This window comes from Pan troglodytes, chromosome 13 (genome assembly GCF_028858775.2).
Source record: "Pan troglodytes isolate AG18354 chromosome 13, NHGRI_mPanTro3-v2.0_pri, whole genome shotgun sequence".
NCBI classification, from domain to species: Eukaryota; Metazoa; Chordata; class Mammalia; order Primates; family Hominidae; genus Pan; species Pan troglodytes.
This window is the reverse complement of record NC_072411.2, coordinates 73,306,974-73,330,806: the sequence shown is the minus strand read 5'-3', so window position 1 is coordinate 73,330,806 and position 23,833 is coordinate 73,306,974. Positions and strand designations below refer to the sequence as shown.

Genomic DNA, 23,833 nt, shown 5'->3' with positions numbered 1-23,833 from the left:
CTTCTTATTATTTGGGTGATCTTGAGCATTGACTTTTCACCCAAATTTGGACCCAAATTCTGAGAGGTGAGATACAACTGTAAATTTGGACCCAAATTCTGAGAGGTGAGATACAACTATAAATTTGGAGTGCACCAAGGAAAAATTTAGAGAGCTCTTCTTTACTCCTCTGTTATTGGAATAAACAGGTATAACTCAGTGATCACATCTAGAGCATCAAGGCCATAAACAAAGAAAAAAGCAACCACAGGCTGGCTCTCTAACTAGTTTACTCTTCATTGCCTAATTCAGCAAGCTAAATACCTGATCCAAAAGGAAATTATTAAGAGTTTTTTGCAATAAATATTGTATACAGGCTCCACTTTATCTTGGAGGTCTGTGATTATGTTTAGAAAACAGCTTCTATTGAAAAGCTAAACTTATGAATAGGTAGGAAGCTAGAACTTTCGACCTACAATAATAATAATAGCAATCATAATAACTTTGGGAGGCGTTTACTATAAGCCAGGCACTATTTTAAGCACTTTATTATGAATTGATTCATTTAATCTTATAGTCATCCTATGAAATAGGTACTATCATTATCTCTATTTTAAGATAAGGAAATTAGGCCAGGCACAATGGCTCATGTCTGTATTCCCAACATTTTGGGAAGCCAAAGTGGAAAGATCCCTTGAGGCCAGGAGACTGAGACCAGCCTGGGCAAAAAAGTGAGACCCTGTCTCTGCAAAAAATTTAAGGAATTAGCCAGGCATGGTGGCCTGTGCCTATAGTCCCAGCTGCTTGGGAGGCTGAGGCAGAAGGACTGCTTGAGCCTGGGAGGTCAAGGCTTACAGTGAGCCATGATAATGCCACTGCACTGTAGCCTAGGCAACAGAGCAAGACTCTATCTCAAAAAAAGAAAAAGAAAAAGAAAAAGAAAATTGAGCCACAGAGAGGGAGAGTGGCTTGCTGACTTGTCGGAGCCAGGATTTTTACCTACGCTGTCTGCTTTAGAGCCTGTGTCATGAACCTCTCTCCAGTTCTATAAGCCAACTTCTTTTAAAATAATTATAATAATGACATTTTGTGTTCCAATTATAAAACTAAGTCATGGTAGGAATTTTTGAAATTAGAGAAAGGGGTAAAGAAACTGAAATTATTTATATTTTTATTACCCAGGGATAACATTTATTAACATTTGGGTCTATTTCCTTTTGGAAATTAAATTGCATATATAATTCTCTTTTCAAATAGCATAACACCACATATGACTTTTTAAATTTAATGTTACAATTTGAGCATTTTCCCATGTTATTAAATATTCTTATAAACCATAGATTTTAATGGCTGCAAATATTCCAATTATCTGGCGGTCCCATCATTTACTTTAAAAATCACATGATATTGGGCCATTAGCTTGTTTCCAATGTTCTTGAGAAACGTTGGTTGTACTTCTGTGTTGGTTTCTGGAGGATGCCTTAGCCTGGTACTTTCAAGAGCTGTGCGGGCTGTTTGAAGAGCGGCTAATTTTCTACTGAAGGGACTGTGCCCGAATCCCTGTCCCCCAAGTAAGAACACCCTAAGCCACTGAAAACAGGTGAGAATTTTGAAAAGTCTCTTGAGTATCTGAATTCTCAGTGAGGGTCCACAATCTTATTCAATTTTTTAAAAACTCGTATTATTTCCCCCTAGTTTAGTAAGTAAAACATGTATCTTGTGTTAAAAAAAAAAAAAAAAAAAAAGTAGGACATGAAAATGAACAAACAAGAAAAATAAAATTAATCTAAAATCACACCACAGCACAGCTTGTCAAGTATTTATCTTTGCACACTACACACTATCTTGTTACCTGTTGTTTTACTCAACGACATAATATGCACATTTTCCTATTAATAAATGTAGGTCATCATACCAGATGGTAGCTGATCTCTGCCCAGCTGCTCTCCCACCCTCAGGCCTGATCCCTACAGGCAATTGCTTTTCACTGATTTATGTTTGCATGAATATAAAGCATGGTTCCTCCTTCTCCATTGTGCCACACCTACCGGAGACTAGTTCTTGTACTTTCCGAACCCAAAGCAGCTGCCCTGCCATCAAGGCGTTGGCCTTCTACTGGAGGAGTATATTATTGAAAAAAATAAATAAATAAAATAAATCCATTAAAAAGTGACCCAAAGTGGTGTTTTTAATAAGGGGGAATAAGGAAATGTGGGAATAAGGAAATATCCAGACGATTTTACAAACCCAAACCCGTTATCCTATTTATGACACAACCTATGGTGTTGAGTTTTTCTTGTGTTTCTCTACCTCGAGCTGGTAGAGAAAGGGCCTATCGAGTTAGCTATGCCCATCTATGATCCCCCGGTTAAATTTCTGCCTCTGACTTTTAAGGAGACACTTTTACCTCATCTTCTTCCTAATTTTCCCAAGAAAGGAGAGTTCTATCCAAGTTGTGTCAGAAGCTAAGTCTAAACTTATTTTAAATGACTATTTTTGAAATTAGTAAAGACAGGACTCTGACCCCCGCCAGTCTGTCCAGACAGGCTTTTTTTGTTTTTGTTTTTGAGATGGAGTCTCACCCTGTTGTCCAGGCTGGAGTGCAGTGGCGCCATCATGGCTCACTGCAGCCTTGACCTCCCTGGGCTCAGGTGTCCTTTCATCTCAGCCTTCTGAGTAGCTGGGACTATGGGCACGCGCCAGCACACCTGGCTGATTGTTTGCATTTTTCGTACAGACAGGGTTTCACCATGTTTCCCAGTCTGGTCTCGAACTCCTGGGCTCAAGCCATCAGCCCGCCTCGGTCTCCCAAAGTGCTAACATTACAGGTGTGAGCCACCACACTCAATCCAGACAGACTAAAGGGATCTTTATACTATAAAGCGATCTTATACCTGGAGGAATTGTGAGCTTAGATATTACTATACTAAGACCACAAGTGGTAAAAATCAGATAAAGCAGTAATCATCTTACTTTGTGATCAAATTAATGGAGAAAAAGTAAGAAATGGTTTGACCTTGTAAGCTCTCTGAGGAAATAAGCAGTTTCAATTAACACTGCTGTCGCAATCCCTATCTCACAGCTTCAACTTAATCCCATAGCAACACTCAGAACTCATTTTTATTATAATTACAGTTGACCCTCGAACAATGCAAGGGTTAGGGGCACTGCCCTCCCCCTTTGTCTTGTACAGTAGAAAATTCTCCTATAGCTTTTGACTTCTCCCAAGCTTAACTAACTTAACTACTAATAATAGCCTCTATTGACCAGAAGCCTCACTGATAACCTAAACAATTGATTAACACGTATTTTATATATGTATTATACCCTGTATTCCTACAATACAGTAAGTAAGAGAAAAGACAATGTTAAGAAAATCATAAAGAAGAGAACATACATTGTCAGTTCTGTAGTGTATTTATCCATACCGGAAGTTCACGCCATCCATTTACAAGATATATCATCTGTCTGAAATGGTGGCAACTGCAGTGTCTGACCGCAAATTGTGGTATGTATCAAGCCATTCAACTTTTTCTTTTAATGTCATGACTTTTCTCTGCTTCTTGGGAGCACTTCCAGCATCACTAGTGGCACTTTGTATGGGTCCCATGATGTTATTCAAGGTTCACGGTATTGTACTAAACATGATGAAAAATACGCAAGAACTGGGGGAGATCACTTTTTACTGCAATATGCAATTTACTGAAGGGACAACTGCTCATAAGGAGATTAGGGTCACATGGTGTTTTAAGCAGATAATCCCAATACTTGAGCTCACAATAGCAACAGGAGGTGGCAATGAAATATTACAGTAGTACAGTATGTACTGCTGTTAATTTTATGCAGCTATGATTTAATACTGCATTCTTATATTTGTTTACATTTTTCTCGACTTCAAATGGCACCACATATGGTCTGTGTTTGTGTGCGTAAGTTTTGATAAATTGTAACTTTTTATAATAGATTTTTGGTTTTTTTATGGTAGTAAATGATAAAGGCTTAGTATCTTCATATATTTTATGCATTCATGATATACCTTTTTCTTAATTGTTTTAATATTTCTAGATATGCACGCAGTTCATCTGTTTTTTCAAATTGTCTCAAATCTCCAAAAATGTTTTCAATACATTTATTTTTAGAAATCTGTGTATGTGGAGTCACACAGTCTAAACTCATGTTTTTCAAGGGTCAACTGTACTTATTATAGTCCCACAATATCTTATTATTTTTGCTTTAAATGGTCAATTATACTTTAAAGAGGTTTTTCTAAATAACAAAAGAGTCTTTTATTACTACTCAAATAGGTGCCACTTCTGATTCTCTTCTTTCCTTTGTGTAAACCTAGATTTCCGTCTGATATCATTTTCCTTCTGCCTCAAGGACTTCCTTTAACATTTCTTATAGTACAGATTTGCTAGTGAAAAGCTTTTAGCTTTCATATGTCTGAAGAAGTCTTTATGAGGTTTTCACTGGGTATAAAATTCTACGTTGACAATTTTTGTTCCGTCAGTACTTTAAAGATGTTGCTTCACTTTCTTCTGGTTTGCATTGTTTCTGACAAGAAGTCTACCTTTCTACTTTCATTCTTATCTTGTTTATTCCATACATTATAAACCTTTTTTTTTTTTTCTGGCTGCTTTTAAGGTTTTTCTCTTTGTCTCTGGCTTTGGACAAGTTATCATGTGCCATGGTATAGTTTTCTTCTTGTGTCTTGTGCTTAGGTTTGTTGAGCTTCTTGGATCTCTGGGTTTAGAGTTTTCATCAAAATTGGACAATTTTCAGCCATTATTTCTTCAAAAAAATTTTGTTCTCCTATCTCCTGTCTGTTATGGATTGAATTCATACATTGAAACTAACCCCCTTCAATCTGCATTTGAAGATGGGGCCTTTAAAGGGGTAATTAAAGTTAAAGTTATAAGGGTGGGACCCTAATCAAATATGACTGGTGTCCATATAAGAAGAGGTAGAGACAACAGGGAGGCACACACAAAGAAAAGGCCATGAAAGGAGACAGCAAGAAGGTGGCTGTCCACCAGCCAAAGAGAGAGGCCTCGGGAGAAACAGAACCTGTCAGCACTTTGATCTTAGACTTCCAGCCTCCAGAAACATGAGCTTAAATTTTTATTTAAGCTATCCAGTCTGTGGTATTTTGTTATGGTAGCCCTAGCAAATTAGTATACTCTGTCTTGGGACTTCCATTACATATATATTAGGCTACTTAAAGTTATTCCAATGCTTATTGAAACTTTTTTTTTTTTTAGACTTTTTTTCTCCCTCTGTTTCATTGAGAACTTTCTTTTTTTTTTTTAGTTTCCTTCAAGAAAAGATTTATTGCATATTATTAGTGATTATGTTTTACAGCAAAATTAAATATATATGCATTTCACAAACACAAAATGGGAATCAAGGCATCTATCAAATTTAAATGTTGAACCAAGTCTTAGTTTTCAGAATTCAGTAGCCAGTCATGGTTCTGCACCAGGGCCACCAGTCCATGATTTCCAGTTGTTGAGGATCTTTTCAGTAATTGGAACAAAATCTTCCTTATCTGTGACAATTGTTTCCACATAAAACCCTTTTGGGGGTTCAGATAGTTCACTGGGTACTTCACTTGTTGAGCCATCCTTTTGCTGTACTTCATCACCTGACAACTTTGCCATTTTCTGGCCAAAGTAAACCATTGAGCCCACCAGAGACCGGGTGCCAATCCCATAGATCACCAGCCGATCCCATAGACCACCAACATCCACCGGTACCAGGCCGTAAACTGGTTTTGACACATGGGTACACTGGCGAGGGCCTCGATTCTCACAGGCCCACGGTGGAGGCGGCTCCTTGTGAACTTTCTATTGCTGTGTCTTCAAAATCCGTAATTTTTTCTTCTGCATTGTTTAATCTACCATTATTCCCATGCAATGGCACTTACATTCCCATCCAATGGCAAAATACATCCAATGTATTTTCATCTCAGATGTATTTTTATCTCTAAAAGTTTGGTTTGGGTATCTAAAGTTTTGTTAAAATGTTTGTGGGTACATAGTAGGTATATATATATTTATGGGATACATGCAATATTTTAGTACAGACAGGCAAGGCATAATACTCACAGCAGGGTAAATGGGGTATTTATGACCTAAAGCATTTATCCTTTGTGTTACAAACAATTCAATTATATTCTTTTAGTTATTTTTAAATGTACAATAAATTATTGTTGACTGTAGTCACCCTGTCGTGCTATCAAATACTAGATCTTATTCATTCTAACTATATTTTTGTACCCATTAACCATGCCCACACTCCACCCCGCCTCTGACTACCATTCCAGCCTCTGTTAACCAACCTTCTATTCTCTATCTCAATGAGTTCAATTGTTTTAATTTTTAGTTTCCACAAATCAGTGAGACTATGTGAAGTTTGTCTTTCTGTGCCTGGATTATTTCACTTAACATAATGATCTCCAGTTCCATCCATGTTTTTGCAAATGACAGGATCTTATTCTTTATTCATGGCCGTATAATACTTCATCATGTATATGTACCACATTTTCATTATCCATTTGTCTGTTAATGGACACTTAGGTTGCTTAGGGAATCTAAATTTTTTATTAATATATTTTATTTTTTAGAATAGTTCTAGATTTACAAAAAACTGAGAAGAGGCTGGGCGTGGTGGCTCAGCCTGTAATCCCAGCACTTTGGGAGGCTGAGGCGGGCGGATCACCTGAGGTCAGAAGTTCGAGGCCAGCCTGACCAACATGGAGAAACCCCATCTCTACTAAAAATACAAAATTAGGTGTGGTGGCACAGGCCTGTAATCCCAGCTACTCAGGAGGCTGAGGCAGGAGAATTGCTTGAACTCAGGAGGCGGAGATTGTGGTGAGCTGAGATCACGCCATTGCACTCCAGCCTGTTCAACAAGAGCAAAACTCCATCTCAAAAAAAAAAAACAAAAAACTGAGAAGATAGTTGTTGTGAATTGACTCATGTCCTCTCAAAATTTATATGTTGAGGCCCTAGCTTCCAAAGTGACTGTATTTGGAGACAGGACTTTTAGGGAGGTAATTAAGGTTAAATGAGGTCAGAAGGGTGAGGCCCTAATCCAATAAGACTGATGTCCTTATTTTAAAAAAGAGAAAAGACACCCCTCTGTCACTCTCCCTCTCTACAAGTGTAGGGAAGAGGCCATGTGATGACGCAGCAAGAGGTAGCTGCCTACAAGCCAGGAGGAGAGTCCTCAACAGAAACCAGCCCTGATGACTCTTTGATCTTAGACTTTTTGCCTCCAGAACTTAAAGAAAATAAATTTCTGTTGTTAAAGCCACCCAGACTGTGGTGGCTTTTATGGGCAGTCTGAGCTGATTAATGCAGTGCACAGGCTGGGCACAGTGGCTCACACCTGTAATCCCAGCACTTTGAGGGGCTGAGGTGGGAGGATCATTTGAGGCCAGGAGTTCGAGACGAGCCTGGGAAACATAGGGAGATCCCATCTCTACAAAAAGTAAAAATAAATTAGCCGGGCATGATGGCACATGCCTGTGGTCCCAACTACTCAGGAGGCTGAGGTGGGAGGATTGCTTGAGCTCAGGAGGTTGAGGCTGCTGTGAGCTGTGATCATGCCACTGCACTCTAGCTGGGTGACAGCAAGACGCTGTCTCAAAATAAATAAATAAATAAATAAATACAGTGTACAAATACATCTGTTCAAACTATACTTTCAATTCTTTAGGGTATATACCAGAAGTAGAATTGCTAGTAGTTCTATGTTTAATTTTTGGAGTGACTGCCATACTGTTTTACGTGTGATTAATTGTTAATAATAATAAAAACAAGGCAGCAGTATGTTGTTTAAAAAATTCATAAAACTAGAATTTTAGCCATGCCTTTGCTACCAGCTCACTTCACTATGTGACCCTGACAAAATATTAAATCTCTTGGGGCCTCAGTGTCCTCATGTGATACAAGAGTTGTGCCGAATGATTTCATGGTCACGTCAGTGCCAGTGTTTCTTGGTTCTATGATTCTAGGTGCTAGGACACCTGGGATCCATAGTTGTGCATATTTGACAATACTACTGCTTTTTAAGTTGCCTGCTATTAAGGGCTGAGACAGGGTAAGGTCCCTAGTGGGCTGAATTGAGTGTGTGGTGATCTCCAGAATGGCCAAAGGCAAAAGGCGCATCGAAGATTGGGACAATAAGGGTAATGTCAGTCATCAAAACTAAGGGTCAGGAGCAAGGGCTTTGTATAGGAGCCAGGGATCCCGGGAAGAGGTCAGGCTAGAGGTTGCCAAGCTAGACTGCAGAGCTGAGTGGTGACTGGCTTCCTTATGTTGGCCATAGGCGGTGCTGGACCCCAGAGTTCTGTTAGACTTCTCTGTGTCTCAGTCTCCCTTGCTGTAAAACAGTGCTATTAATTGCTATTTTTCTACCAGTTAGGCTAGAGATAAATGGAAATACAAACTTTGGAAAGAGCTAGACCTTAATTTTTTTTTTCTCAAATAAAAAAACTAAATGTTAAATTTATTTAAGTTGGAGTAAAAATAAAAATTGGTGAATTTGAGTAAGAGTATATGGGAGTTCTTTGCACTATTCTTGCAGCTTTTCTGTAAGTTTAAAATTACATAATTGGATTCATGTGGACATAAAGATGGGACCAATAGACACTGGAGACTCCAAAAGGAGGAAAGGCAAGCAAGGCTGAAAACCTTCCTATTGGGGACTATGTTCACTATCTGGGTAATGGGACCAAAAGAAAGAAGCCCAAACCCCAGCCCCATATGACATACTCTTGTAACAAATCTACACATGGACCCCCCTGAATCTAAAATAAAAATGAAAATTTAAAGATAAAATTACATCAAAACTTTAAGTTCCCAAGGAAAAGAGGAAAAACTTATTTAAGAAGGAGAGCGAGGCCAGGTGCAGTGGCTCACGCCTATCATCCCAACATTTTGAGAGGCCTAGGCAGGAGGCTCACTTGAGCCCAGGATTTAAAGACCAGCCTGGGCAATGTAGTGAGACCTTGTCTCTACTAAAAAAAAAAAAAAAAAAAAAAAAAAAATTAGCTGGGCATGGTGCCACACACCTGTAGTCCCAGTTACTCAGGAGCTGAGGCAGGAGGATAGCTTGAGCCCAGGAGTTCGAGGCTGCAGTGAGCGGTAATTGTGCAACTGCACTCTAGCCTGGGTGACAGAATGAGACCCTGTCTCAAAAAAATAAAAAAGAAAAGAAAAGAAATTTACCCACAGTTTCTTTAGAGTTGATTTTGGCCCAGCATGGTAGTGTGTGTCTATAGTCTCACCTACTCTGGAGGCTGAGGCAGGAGGATCATTTGAGCCCAGGAGTTTGAGGCTGCAGTGTACTATGGTCATAACTGTGAATAACCCCACTGCAGGCCAGCCTGGGCAACATAGGGAGATCCGTCTCTAAAAACAAACAAACAAAAAAAGGATTGATTTTGTATGCATAGATGAACTGCTTCCAAGGCAAAACATCCAAATCATATTAAAATGTCTTTTAACATTGACCCTGAAAGTACATCCAAATACTAATGTATTCGTATCAACAACTCTAATTTGTCATTAAAAATTCAAGCAGCAACACTTCCAGATTTATCAGCTGATGATAAACACTTTCATTGTACACTTAAATATTGTGAATTTTATTATGTCAATTGTAATCAATTTTTTTAAAAAGGAAAACTTTAAAAATAAGTCATTCCTTTTTATTGCCACGCTATTTTTATCCCAGTGGATATCTGGTGTTAGAATCACAGTAACTGCCATTGGTAATAAATAATAAACAGCATCAATTGATGAATGTTGAACATGGGACACTTGGAATGACCTAAATTCCCACCTTCTCTCTTTTGTCAGTATAAATTAAAAATAAGAGAGAGCAGGTGGTTAACATAATGGAATTTGCTTCACCAGGAGGCTGCTGTGGTGAATTATTTGATCTGAAATAAAAAGGTGATAACGATGGGGATCATTTGAGATCAGATGTATCAACTCTCCTTTTTATTCTAGAGCAAATATTAGAGGGTTGAATGATTCTCAAGCTGTAGATATTTCTCAGGTCTATTTTTAAGCTCAAACTGGCTCTTTCCCAGAAAGAAGAGAAACAAAAATCTACTGGCAGTAAAGCCTTTACCTTTTTTCATTGAATTTTCTGAGGGGATTAAAAAAAAATCTTCTAAAAATCCAGGACAGATGGAGCATTATGAAGAACACTGCAAAACAGAATACTTTCAGAGAGTACTTAGAAGAAAATAAAATGTTCAAAAAGACCTTGTCTTCAAAAAAAAAGAAAAAAATCGGTTGACTAAAGACAAAGTATCTGATGTAGTAAAACATTTGCCCCATCTAGGCGCGGTGGCTCACGCCTGTAATCCCAGCACTTTGGGAGGCCGAGGCAGGCGGATCACAAGGTCAGGAGATGGAGACCATCCTGGCTAACACGGTGCAACCCCGTCTCTACTAAAAAAAAGTACAAAAAATTAGCCGGGCGTGGTGGCGGGCGCTTGTAGTTGCAGCTACTTGGGAGGCTGAGGCAAGAGAACGGCGTGAACCCGGGAGGCGGAGCTTGCAGTGAGCCGAGATTGCGCCATTGCACTCCAGCCTGGGAGACAGAGCGAGACTCTGTCTCAAAAAAAAAAAAAAAAATTTTGCCTTTCTTTGAAGGAACTGAAAACAATAAAACCCAGTCACATTAAATTGTTCTCAAAGTTGGTGTATCAGGCACCAGTCCAAAGGATTTCCACCTGAAAAGTTGGTAGAATTCTTTTTAGCAATAAGATAGTTGAATGATTTGGGTAATGTTGGAGAGCACTGGTAAAAATGTTGCTCATTAACATTCATTCTCTCTTTTTCCTAACTCTAAAACTATTCTTTAGCTATCAGAAAAGTTAAATTTAATACAGTGTAAACTCTCCAAGGGGGGAAAGGAATAGCAGAAAAATTCCAGATGTCGCAGCCCTGTTGTGTGCTCACAGAGGTTGCACAATTTCCACTTGTAGATGGGTGAAAAGGTGTTAGAATCAGTTACCTGGCTCTTCGTAACATGTAAAGAATGTGAGGTGGCCTATGCCAGCCTGGAGGGAGAGTGAGAAGGGCTCTGAGTGTTGACATTACTTCCCAGTTCACCATGACTCATTCATCTGACTTGCTACCAAACCATTGGGAATGAGCCAGTATAAGGGAACATGTTACAGCAGCCAGTGAAATAGACCAAAAAACTGTCAGTCCCAGGAAAGTACTGGAGAGGAGAATTGCAAGTGTGGTGGTGAATCTTTGCCAAACAGATACAGTTGATTTTTTTTTTTTTCCTTAAAAAGTCACACTTGACAAATCCTTCCTGAGTTTCAAGGGGAAAAGACACATAAACTTCCGTTTTGCTATCAATAAAGGTAGCAGGATATGAAAGGCTTAAATACCATCTTAAGAATAAAACATAGAGGCAACATGGCAAGCTATAGCAAGAAAAGAAAAAATAAAATAAACGAAGAAAAAGAGGTGCAGTGAAAAACAACAAAAGAAAAATCTTCCTTGAAGGGAAACTGGGAGCACATTTCCTTGGCTGAAGATCCAGTGTGAATAAAAGGGGGAGAAAATAACATCTTGATAAGACCAAATGAAATGGCAAACCAACCTTTAGTATTAATGAGCTTGTCAAGAGATCTTTAGATGGGTGATTTGGAGTGCTGGCATTTTGACACCTGAGGCTGTTTACTAAGCTTAAAGAAATTGGCAAAAGTCTCAAAATGCTTTCAAAATCACTTCATTGTGATGCTCTTTAGATGAGCAAAATCAAATAGATGCCTATAGCTCATAGATGCCTATAGCTCATAGATGAGGGGGTATGAAAAAGCATGAATGTGTTGTTGTAACAAATCCAAAGTGTTTGTAAACCATTGTCTGTGTCTTTGAATGTTTGGAATTGCAGGATGATTGCAGAAAGGATGACCTACAAGTGGATGGTCAGATCTGGCTGCAAATGGATGTCTGAAAGAAAACGGGGATCCTAGGAAACCCACCACAGCCCTCTATGAGCTTCAGAAACCAGCAAGGTTAATTATGTCATTGCCTCTAAGTGAATGCAGGTGACATTGTTTTGATAATTTGATGAACATGCCTCCTCCAGGAACAGTGTGATCCAAGATGCCAGGTCCATTTCAGGGCCTGAATCTGATGTCCAGAATCTCAAAAAGACTGGGAATTAAAACTGGGTTCTCAAGGGAGAGGACTTCTTAAGGGAAATTTTTTTTCTTGGCTAAAGAGACACTCAGGAGGAAATGTCTTTTCTTTTGCTGCCATTGAATGACTAGATCATCTATCTATCTATCTATCTATCTATCTGTCTATCTATCTATCTATCTATCTATCTATTGTTATATTCAAAAAATATTTTCTCAGCATCTACTATATGCCAGGGATTATGGTAGGTGCTGGGGATAAAATTAGTTAATAAGACCCGCACGGAGTTTACATTCTAATGAGAGAGTCCCAAATAAACAAGTACGCAGATAAATATTATACTTACAGATTCTGAAGAGTTCTGAAGAAAAAAAAGAGGGTGATGAAGAGTGAATAAAAAGGTGACTAAATTGAGTAAAGGTCCCTTTAGTCAGAGTGGTCAGGCCATGAGAGGCAAGTCTTGAGTGAGAAAAAGCTAGGCCTATGGATGGAAAGCAGTGACAAGGAAGGAAAGAGTATTTCAGTTAAAGGGAACAGCAAGTACAAACCTATGAAGTAGAAAAGAAGAGGCATGCTCTACTGTGGTTGAGTCAAGGGAAGAGTGATAGTAGATGAGGTTGCAGGGACAAGAAGTTAAGATTTTATTCTGAGTGCATTGGGAAATCATTAGTGGCTTTTAAGGCAGAGAATAAGGTTAGTCATATTTTAGTAAGATCACTTTGGCTGTTACATGAAAAATGTATTGGAGGAGGACAAATACGGAAGCAGTAAGACCAGTTAGTTGGTACCAGGTGATAGTGACTTGTGCTGTTTATCCCATTAATACGGTTTGGATCTGTGTTCCCACCCAAATCTTGTGTTGAATTGTAATCCCCAGTGTTAGAGGTGGGGCCTTGTGGGAGGTGATTGGATCATGGGGGTGGTCTTTCATGAATGGTTTAGCACCATATCCTGGCGAGGCTGTCCTGACAGTGAGTGAGTTCTCATGAGTTCTACTTGTTTAAAACTGTGTGGCACCTTACCCGCCCCTCCCACCCCACCCCCAGCACTTCATCCTGCTCTGGCCATGTAAAGCTCTTCACTCGCCTTTTGCCTTCTGCCATGACTGGAAGCTTTCTGAGCCCTCCCCGGAAGCAAATGTTGCCATGCTTCCTGTATAGCCTGTGGAACCATAAGCCAATCAAACCTGTTTTCTTTATAAATTACCCAGTCTCAGGTACAGGTATTTCTTTATAGTAGTGTGAGAGCAGACTAATACACCCACCAAGAGGGAATCTCTACACCTCCTTCTCTTGACTCTGGGCATGCGTGTGGCTGCTTCTACCAATAGAGTAGCAGTGGAACCAACCCCGGGACATCCACATTTAGACCATAAAAGGACATGGGAAGCCTCTGTCTTGTCTGCTAGGACATTGCATGGTCTATCACATAAGAAGTCCACCTCAGGCTAGGCTCTGTGGCTTACACCTGTAATCCCAACACTTTGGGAGGCTGAAGTGGGCAGATCACTTGAGGCCAGGAGGTTTTTTGTTTGTTTTTTTTTTGAGACAGAGTTTCACTCTTGTTGCCCAGGCTGGAATGCAATGGTATGGTCTCAGCTCACTGCAACCTCTGCCTCCCAGGTTCAAGTGATTATCTTGCCTCAGCCTCCTGAGTAGCTGGGATTATAGGCACACACCACCACATCGGGCTAATTTTTGTATTTTTAGTAGAGATGGGGTTTCACCATGTTGGCCAGGCTGGTCTTGAACTCCTGACCTCAGGTGATCCACCCACCTCGGCCTTCCAAGTGCTGGGATTACAGGCATGAGCCACCGCTCCCAGCCCGAGGTCAGGAGTTCTAGACCAGCCTGGCCAACATGGCGAAACTCTCTCTCAACTACAAACACAAAAATCAGCTGGACATGGTGGAACGTGCCTGTAATCCCAGCTACTCGGGAGGCTGAGGCAGGAGAATTGCTTGAACCCGCAAAGCAGAGGTTGCAGTGAGCCAAGATCTTGCCAATGTATTCAGCCTGAGGCAACAGAGCGAGACTCCGTCTTAAAAAAAAAAATAAGTCCACCTCAGCTGGGGACGGTGGCTCACACCTGTAGTCCCAGCTACTAGGAAGTCGGAGGAGGGAGGATCACTTGAGCCCAGGAGTTCAAAGCTGCAGGAGCCATAATCACACCTCTGCATTCCCATTCTAGCCTGGGCAACAGAGTGAGACCTCATATAAATAAAAATAAGGAAGCCCACCTATCCTGAGACTGCCCCGCTATGAAGGAATCCAAGTCACATGAAGTGTAAATGTTCCATTCAGCAGTCCCAGCTAAGGTCCCGGTCAGCAGCCAGCATTGACCACCAGATGTGTGAATGAAGAGGCCTTCAGATGATTGCAGCCCCTATTGTTAAGGCAACCCCAACCTCCAAGTCTTCCCAGCAGAGGATTCAGCTACTATGGAGTCAAGATAAGTCATTCCCACTGTACCCTGTCTGGGGTCCTGACACATGAAGATTGGAAGTGGTTTGTCACATAGCAACAGTAACTGAAACACTGGGAGAGGGACATCTTTAAGAGGAGAAATTAAGTTCCCAATGAGATTTTAAAGATGTACTAATGAAACAATCAAGTAGAGATATCAAGTAGTTAGTTGGACATGTGAGCGTAAGCAGACTACTTGGCTGGAGATATACCAATGGCAAACAGCATATAGATGTCATTTAATTTCCCAGGCTTGGGTGAGATCACCTACAGCAGGAGGTGGACAGAGAAGAGGAGCTGGTTCAAGACCTCATTCTGAGGAAGCCCAGTATTTAGAGGTAGGGAAGAGAAGGAAGAGCCAGAAAAGGGAATTGAGACAGAGTGCCCAGGGAGGCAAGAAAAAAAAAAAAAAAAACCCAAGAGAATGGTTTGTCACAAAAGCTGAGAGAGAACATTATTTCCAGAACAAAGAGAGCGGTCAACTTTGTGGGAAACTATTGAGAGTCAAAAAAGATAAGAGAAAAATGGTCATTAGATTTGGCAGCAAAGAGATCACTTGAGACCTTGAAAAGAACAATTTCAGTGGGAGTGGATGGGGCAGACACATAATGGGGGTTTTGATCTCTCAGGGAAAGAAGAGCAGTCTATTATTTCAGAAAAAGTTGGATCAGCCATGCCATATGCAGCTAGCTTAAGTGCTACTGAAACGACACAATTTACCTGCTTAGACAAACAGCATAATGTAACAAACAGCATAAATTTTTAGCATTAGACAGAACTGGGTTGAAATGATACAAATTACTTAAACTCATTAAGGTTCAGTTTGTTTATCTGTAAACTGCAGAAGAAAAAACCACTTTTCTTCTATTCTCCTAGGTTCTACAGTTAGGAACCTAGAAATTGAACTGACAAAAGACAGGTTAACAAGAGAAAAACAGAGCTTATGAATGTGTGCAATGCACATGCATTTGGGAGAAACTCAGTGATGAGTAACTTGCAGGAGTAGTTGGAACTTGGGGCTTATGTAGCATCGTAACAAAGAATGGTGTATTTGTAGAGATGTGGCAAAACAAAGGAAAAGGGGTTTAAGCTTTTGGAGTGACAAATTGTGGGGAGGTAAATATGTGGAGAGAAACTAATGGAAAATAGGAGTTATTTTATTAGGGTTTACTATGTAGGTACCTTTTGGTGCTATCTCTGGGCTAGAGTTATCTCCTTGTCTCTAGTGATTATGAGTCTAAGAGTTTCCTCTTCCTGGTATGCGAGAGAGAGAGAGAGAGAGATGCCTTTGCAAATGTATTTTTTTATTAAAAAAATTGTTAATTGCAGAGATGGGTGTCTCGCTATATTGCCCAAACTGGTCTCAAACTCCTGGCCTCAAGTGAGCCTTCTGCTTCGGCCTCCCAAAATGCTGGGATTACAGGTGTGAGCCACCAAACCTGGCACAAATGGAAATTTACGTCCTACTTTTAGGCAAGTAGGGAGGAGGGCAGAGATACTTCTTGGCATGTGCTGCTTCTCAACTGTTTTCAGCTCAAAATAATCCTTATGCAAAAGTTCATATTTTGGGGTGGCATATTCTAATCACCCCCCCAAAATAAGAATAATACTTTTTCATAGGGTTGTTGTAAGCATAACATGAGAGAACATTTTAGCATAGTAGTAAGCATATGTAAGTTGCTTAAGCTCATTCATTTAAAACATACTTATTAAGTGCCTACTGTGTACCAGGCCCTGTGCTGAGTGCCTGGCATACAAGGATGAAGTCTCAGTTCATGATCTGCAGAAATTTATAGACTAGTGAGGAGACAGACCTGCAAACAGTTGCATTACAGTAAGATTATTGCTTCAGTAGGATTGTGACAAAGGAGAAGAAAACCTGAATGAGTCTGAGGGGATCAAGAAAGGCTTCACAGAAGAAGCAGTATTTTATCTGTGACTTGAAGACACGGGGTGGGTTTGCCAGGTGGACAAGCTGGGGAGGGTGTTCCAAGTAGAGAGAACATTGTATACAAAGCTTCAGGAATGGGACTGAGCATAGCATGCTCTGGAACCAGATAGCTGAGTGTTACTGGAGTAAAACTTGTGTGGAACAGGTGGAGGTGTGGTGGTAGGAAAATAGTGAGGGATGAGGCCAGACAGGTAAAAAGAAATCAGAGGATGGAGAGTCTCATTTGTCACGAAGAGGAGTTTAGATGTTATCTGAAGGGATCAGGAGCCACTGAAGTACTTGGTAATAAGGAAGTGAAAAAAACATTCTTTTTGTTGTTTTTTAGAAATGAGGTCTCAGTCCGTCACCCAGACTGGAGGGCAGTAGTGCGATCATGGCTCAATGCAGCCTTGACCTCTTGAGTTCAAAGGGTCCTCTAGCCTCAGCCTCCCAAGTAGCTGGGATTACAGGCAGGAGCTGTGACCCTGACGACAAAATCATTCTTATGCGTGGAAGGTGAACTGAGAGTTTGCTTAGCTTTGTAAAATGCCCTAATCTTTGCACTTAAAAAATGGTGCCTCTGACCAATGCTCAGCAGTATATGTGCTATGATTTGTTTTTTCAATTGTTCCTCTGAACTATTCTTATTCTCTTGTAGGGAGATATTTGCAGACCAATTGAACAGAATAGAGTTTCCAGAAAGAGACCATCTAGAGGAAAGACTAAATTAGCTTGCCATTCTTTCTATAGAGAATGATACCGATGTCATGTAAAGCAATGATCAAAGAGTACATATCCAGCCTGGGCAACATAGTAAGACCGTGTCTCTACAAAAAATAAAAAATTAGCCGGGAGTGGTGACATGCACCTGTAGTCCTGACTACTCGAGAGGCTGAGGTGGAAGGATTGCTTGAGCCCAGGAGATTGTGGTGGCAGTGAGCTATAATCACACCACTGCACTCCACTCTGTCTCGAAAAAGAAAAAAAAAAGTACATAGCAAAAACAAAAATATATATATATGGAAAAAAGTATTAAAGACAGGTGATTAATCGTGATATGATATTATCTAGATTTTATCGTATTTGATACTTTATGATATTTTATGACAATTTTGATATTTATAGTCTTAGAAATTTGGTTTGATGTGCTTTCTCATTCTAATTCATTCTTTTTGTTTTTTTAAGAGATGAGGTCTTGCTGTGTTGTCCAGACTGGAAAACAGTGGCTATTCACAGGTGTGATCATAGCACACTACAGTCTCAAACTCCTGGATTCAAGTGATCCTCCTGCCTTAACCTCCAGAGTAGCTGGGCCTATAGGCATGTGCCACTGTGCCCAGCTACTTAATTTTTTTTTTTTTTTTTTTTTTTTTGAGACGGAGTCTCGCTCTGTTGCCCAGGCTGGAGTGTAGTGGCGCGATCTTGGCTCACTGCAAGCTCCGCCTCCTGGGTTCACGCCATTTTCCTGCCTCAGCCTCCTGAGTAGCTGGGACCATGGACGCCCACCACTACGCCTGGCTAATTGTTTGTATTTTTAGTAGAGACGGGGTTTCACTGTGTTAGCCAGGATGGTCTCGGTCTCCTGATCTCGTGATCCGCCCGCCTCGGCCTCCCAAAGTGCTGGGATTACAGGCGTGAGCCATGGCGCCCGGCCTCCAGCTATTTAATTTTATTCTTGCACCTACTTTTGTGTCATAATTTTGCATTTTTTTCTTAAAGAAATACATGCTTTTTCTTAAAGAAGTTTCTAAAAACTGAATATTCATTAGGTCCCACAAAATCTGAGTAAGTGTCTGAGTACTGCACTATCCTTTATTGATTTCTCTAAACCTGCCTGCAATTTTGTAAATAGTCATTTTATTAAACTCTTCTCAGTTTGCCCATGTCCTCTGTTTCTAGGACCATGACATTCAACAATGTTCATGTTGGTCATAATCTTTGTTCATCACTTATACAATAGATTCTCTTGTATGTATAAAGACATTCACAATAATGAAAAGGATATGTGATATATACATATATACATACATATATACACATACCACCTGTGTGTGTGTGTGTGTATATATGTGTGTGTGTATATATATATATATATAATGTCTATGCCAGTGCCATGTATAGATACTTAAGTAATTGTTAACAATACTTCCTGGAGAGAAACAAGGGAATAGGGGACAGAGATTAGATGAGGAATTATTTCGTCATATTCCTCTTTCTTTCTTTTTTTTTTTAATTTTTAATTTTTGTAGAGATGGAGGTCTTGTTATGTTGCCCAGGCTGGTCTCAAACTCCTGGGCTCAAGTGATCCTCCTGCCTCAGCCTCCCAAATTGTTGGGATTACAGACATGAGCCACTGTGCCTGGCCTGTATTGCCCTTTCTTGCCTAAACTTTTTCATGTTTATATATTTGTTTCTCAAATTTAATTTTGATTTCATTTTTGTTCTAACAAATTCACTAGGTACTTTTTGAGGGGGAGGAGTCAAAACTTAAGAGTTAGGTTTCAGTCAAGATTAATCAGTATGGTTTATTTTCATGTTCTCATGACAGTGTTCCCATAGTTGGAGGACTTCTGGAACTGGTGAGCAGTCTCTAAAGAATAGAATAGCCTCATGTTGCCCATCAGGTAATGGGCATAAAAGCAGCACTTTTCACTTTATTCAGATCTTACCTTTGTTTGAAAATATTCTCTGAAGTGTTTCCTATGAGGACAGATTACATTATTAGAGGACTATGTTGATTTTTATTCACTTTGGGGGCACTCTCCAGAGTTCCACAGGAATTTCCAGACATGACATGAAATGCCCACATTTATTTCACAGATCTCCCCAGCCATATAGCTGAGCCTCAGTGTTGCACCATCAGGAAACAAGAACATGCGCCGTGGGAACCTGGAAATAGAAAATAGATCCCAGCCCCATCCAGCTGACTGAGACCAATGCCTGATTCCCCAGCAGGGCAACCTGCCAGAAGTAGAGTCTGTAGTCCTGAGTAACTCTCCTGCAGGGGTTCCCCTCACACACTCCACTTGTGCAGAAGACTAGAAAGATGGCCAGAAACATAAAAAACACATCACGCTGCAGAGTGGTCTGCCTCTTGGCCTGCTGGGATGGCAGCCCTGGTGCCAGGGAGGCAGCTGAGGTATGGAAAGTTATATTAGGAAGAGAGGAAAGGGAAACATAGCCCCACAAACCCAGAAAAGAAAGAATGGAGAAATGGGGCCTCCAAAGTTGAATTCCTGGCCGGGCATGGTAGCTCATGTCTGTAATCCCAGCACTTTGGCAGGCCGAGGCAGGCAGATCACCTGAGGTCGGCAGTTCGAGCCCAGCCTGACCAACATTGAGAAACCTCATCTCTACTTAAAAAAAAAAAAATTAGCCGGGCATGGTGGTGCATGCCTGTAATCTCAGCTACTCGGGAGGCTGAGGCAGGACAATCACTTGAACCCAGGAGGTGGAGGTTGTGGTGAGCTGAGATCGTGCCATTGCACTCCAGCCTGGGCAACAAGAGTAAAATTCCATCTCAAAAAGAACAAAAACAAAAACAAAGTTGAATTCCTGGCATGGTGAAACCCCATCTCTACTAAAAATACAAAATTTAGCTGGGTGTGGTGGTGGGTGCCTGTAACCCTAGATACTCAGGAGGCTGAGACATGAGAATCGCTTGGAACCTGAGAGGTGGAGAGCTGAGATCACACCACTGCACTCCAACCTGAGGGATAGAGCGAGATTCTGACTCAAAAAAAAAAAAAAAAAAAAAAAGTTGAATTCCGGCCAGGCGCAGTGGCTCACGCCTGTAATCCCAGCATTTTGGGAGGCCAAGGTGGGCGGATCATGAGGTCAGGAGATCGAGACCATGCTGGCTAACACAATGAAACCCCATCTCTACCAAAAATACAAAAAATTAGCCAGGCACGGTGGCAGGTGCCTGTAGTCCCAGCTACTCAGGAGACTGAGGCAGGAGAATGGCGTGAACCCGGGAGGTGGAGCTTGGAGTGAGCCGAGATCGCGCCACTGCACTCCAGCCTGGGTGAAAGTGCGAGACTCTGTCTCAAAGAAAAAAAAAAAAAAAGTTGAATTCCTTGGCTCTTATAGGCATGTGCCTGCAATGTATCTGCTTCAGTCACCCAGTGCCTCAGGAAAGCAAATGATTTCTGGAATATGGTAGCTGACGATACTTTCCTTTGGATGATTCAGTTTCTTCACTACACAAATGATTCCATCGTAGCCAGGAAAGCATGCAACCTTGTGACTTCCCTCCCCACCAACCAAAATACTTCCCCTTCTCCCTATGCCTCAAGTTCTTTCAATAAGACAAAGCTTTTTATTCCACAATTAAGGACAAGGAGCCCCACTCTAGGAGCTGGAACATATTGGCTTAAATACACAGGAAGGTTGTTATGGGCTTCCCTTGGGAAAATCTCCCGTATGGGGCCTGAAGACCCTCTGACACTTCATTGTAAAAATTCTTTCTTCTTTTGGGAAGCAGATGGAGTTAACAGGCTGTAACATTTGTCTATTGTTCTTAAGCAAGGCACATACTAATCTCTTTGTCCTCTCTCAGAAGATAGGCTTTATATCTGCGTCGAGACAAGACCATCTAGAAATACATTACTTTGTTTAGAATTTATGCTCACTCTTTGTTTCTATGAAATAAAACAAAGCATCCTGCCCCATAGTGACTCAAGTAGGTCAAGAGAATTGTGTTTGAAAAACCCCAAGGGTCTTTAATTTCTTCCTGGAAGAAAGAAAAAAGCTCAACTCTGTGGCCCCCACCTCCTTTCCATCACCTTGGATGGCTTGCAAAGAACTTATCTGTAGAAGCACAGGCCTTTATCTGCTCCCTAACTCCACAGAAGAACTACTAGTTCCTAGGCCTGAACCATGTTGATGACTAAAAGAATCTCAGCTTCAAAGAGTCATAAGGCCAGAGTGTGGTAAAGTCTAACACTGATTTTTTTTTGAGATGGAGTTTTGCTCTCGTTTCCCAGGCTGGAGTGCAGTGGCACAATCTCAGCTCACTGCAGCCTCTGCCTCCTGGGTTCAAGTGATTCTCCTGCCTCAGACTCCTGAGTAGCTGGGATTACAGGCACATGCCACCAAGCCTGGCTAATTTTTGTGCTTTTAGTAGAGATGGGGTTTTACCATGTTGCCCAGGCTGGTCTCGAACTCCTGACCTCAGGTGATCCGCCCACCTTGGACTCCCAAAGTGCTAGGATTACAGGCATGAGCCACTGTGCCTGGCCCCTAGCACTGATTTTTTAAAATAACTGATATTTATTTTTCTACAGCTTTATTGGGGTATAACTGACTTACAATAAATAACATATAGTTGAAATGTACAGTTCGATAGGTTTTGACATACGTATATGTAAACCAAAAAGTATCTGAGACAGGTCTCAATCAATTTAGAGGTTTATTTTGCCGAGGTTGAATACACACCCAGGAAAAAGAGACACAAGCCACAGTAGGATCTGTGGCCCTTATTTTTTCTGCAGAGAATTTTGGGGGCTTCAATATTAAAGGGGAAAAGTAGGCAGGAGGGGAAAGGGGAAAGAAAAAAAAGAGGAAGGGTATGGTCACATTCTTGTGAAGTCACATGTTGTGCATGAAAAGGAAGGGGTAGGGGAAAAATCAATTATGTATTTGACTCACACTCAGTAAATCTGCTCTTTTACATAAGGTGAAGTAAACATAGAGTAGAAAAGCAGTCAAACATGCATTCAGCTCAGGATGGAAGGGGATTTCGAATCTCCTCTTTCCCCTCACTCCTCCACCCCCAAGTCCATGAAGATAAGCTGTTCATTTACATTGTCAGGGTGAGGGAGGCCCCCTGTGGCCTTCTATCTGTAGCTATCAGTTTAGGAACAAACATAAAGGCAGTTTTGGAGGTTTTTTCATGACTCAGCTTCCAAGCTTAACTTTTCCCTTTTGGCATCGCGAATTTGGGGTTCCAAGATTTTATCTTCCTTTAGCATATGCAACTATGAAACCATTGCCACAATTAATATAGTGAAAATACCTCAAAAAGTTTCTTTGCTTTTGTAACACTTTCTTCCTGTTCTTCCACATCTCCTCATCCACCAGGAAACCACTAATCTGCTTTCTGTCACTATACGTTAGTTTGCGTTTCCTAGAATGTTATATAAATGAACTCATACAGTGCATACTCTTTTTCTGGTCTGGCTTCTTTTGCTCAGCATTAATTATTTGGGGATTCATCCATGTCGTTGAATGTATCAATTGTTCATTTCTTTTTATTGCTGGGTAGTATCCCATCAGCTGGATATACCAGTTTGTTTCACCTGTACATGGACATTTGGGTTGTTTCCAGTTTGGGGCTATTACCAATGAAGATTCTATGAACATTTATGCATAATTCTATATAGATGCATGTTTTTTCTCTTATGCCTAAGAGTGAATGGCTGGATAAAATGGTAGATTTATGTTTAACTTTCTAAGAAACTGACAAACTGTTTTCCAGAGTGATTGTACTGTTTTATACTTTCCCCAGCAAGGTATAAGAGTTCAAGTTCCTCTACCTCCTCACCAACACCTGGTATGGTCAGTCTTTTTAATTTTAGCCATTCAGTAGTTATGGTTTTAATTTGCATTTTCCTAATGACTAATGATGCTGAGCATCTTCTTATATGCTTCATATGCTTATTTGTCACCCATGTTTGTTTGATTCTTTTGCTTATTTTTTAATTGTGTTGTTTTCTTATTATTGAGCCTTTTATTCTTTTTTTTTTTTTCTTTTTTTTTTGAGATGGAGTCTTACACTGTTGCCCAGGCTGGAATGCAGTGGCACAATCTCCACTCACTGCGACCTCTGCCTCCCGGGTTCAAGCGAATCTCCTGCCTCAGTCTCCAAAGTAGCTGGGATTACAGGCACCTGCCACCACACCCGGCTGATTTTTTGTATTTTTAGTAGAGATGGGGTTTCACTATGTTGGCCAGGGTGGTCTTGAACTCCTGACCTCGTGATCCTCCTCTCTCGGCCTCCCAAAGTGCTGGGATTACAGGTGTGAGCCACCGCACCAGTCCTTTTTCCTTTTTCTTTTTGAGATGGAGTCTCACTCTATTGCCAGGCTGGAGTGCAGTGGCACCATCTCAGCTCACTGCAACCTCTACGTCCTGGGTTCAAGCAATTCTCATGCCTCAGCCTCCCGAGTAGCTGAGATTTCAGGCACATGCCACCATGCCCAGCTAATTTTTGTATTTTTAGTAGAGATGATTCTTCTGCCCCAGCCTCCCAAGTAACTGGGACT

At 40.8% G+C, this 23,833-nt stretch overlaps 1 pseudogene; it reads right to left on the bottom strand.

Annotated features, from left to right (window-relative positions):
- Positions 1–5,399: 5,399 nt before the first annotated feature.
- Positions 5,400–5,761, bottom strand: LOC112208348 (small integral membrane protein 26-like; annotated as a pseudogene).
- Positions 5,762–23,833: the final 18,072 nt, after the last annotated feature.